Genomic DNA, 1,270 nt, shown 5'->3' on the forward strand with positions numbered 1-1,270 from the left:
CATACACTACTATTTCAATAAAACGTTCATGTTAAAAAAAATATATTTTCTTAACTTCTAATTTTCCTAATCTCACATAAAGAGTATAAATTTTCTTACGCTTAATTTTTGAAATGATAAAAAGATAACCTTTTTTTTCATCTGAGAAAATAATTTCTATCTTTATAATAAAGAAAATCTCATAAATAAAAATCACGTTAGAAGGGTACATAAATTTCACAAATTAATATCAAATGGAGGAACAAAAGAACTCCCAATATTCCATTTTTATATGATACTTTTATTCTTTCTTGTCTTTAAAAAATAATACTATCATATAAGTGAAAGATCTTTAACTTGAAGGAATTTTATTTTACCTTTATATTAAATATACTTTAAATCATAAAGATATTATGGAACGTTTAAAATTACAAATTCTAAGTGGAGATGGGAAAATATTTCTTAAACATCTAGTTCAATCAACTAAACTAATAAGTACTATGGAGTATCGTAAAATGTAACAAGAGGTATTAGAAAAAAAATATTCATGTTAAGAAACTTACGGGTTGTAACATCCTTCCCCCCTTTAGAACATTCGTCCTTGAATGTTAACTCTTAGAGATTTGCAAAATTTTAACTAGGGTCTCCTCTGTAAATTAAACTTAAAACCCAAATTATATCTGAAGTCTTGACTATTCATAACCTTTTGTACTTGAGTATCTCGTATCTTCTTCACGTTTACCTTACTTACCTTTCAATCTCGCATCGTATCTTCTGCCGCTTTCATAACGTCCCTTCTACATAGGTAGAAATTACATCTACGCCTTAAAGCTATATTGTAATAGCACCTCTGGTGCATACAAAATCTGGCGAAAGCTTCTTACAGATTCTTTACGACTCAGTTCTATGGCACGATCTGGAAGCAAAAGAAAGGTACCATTTCCTAAATGCCCTATAACCTCTCAATTATAAATATGGCACGCAACACACCCATAAGTGAGACTCTACTAGGCACGACTTTGTAGACTCCCTAGGACACGACCTCACTCTGATACCACTTTGTCATGCCCCGAACCTAGGGAGGTGTGGCTAGCACCCGGTGCCGTAGTGGCCCGAGCGAACCACTCTGTAACTCATTCATTCCTTTTATAACTATCATGGGCCAACATGACCACAACTCATAATATAAAATTGTAAATAGAAAATATTGTATCACCCCATTTTTCTTAAAACATGAATATATATGGGCCGTCAAGGCCTCTAACATACTGTACAAACTGAACCTCTATCT

Source organism: Nicotiana sylvestris, chromosome 2, assembly GCF_000393655.2.
Source record: "Nicotiana sylvestris chromosome 2, ASM39365v2, whole genome shotgun sequence".
NCBI classification, from domain to species: Eukaryota; Viridiplantae; Streptophyta; class Magnoliopsida; order Solanales; family Solanaceae; genus Nicotiana; species Nicotiana sylvestris.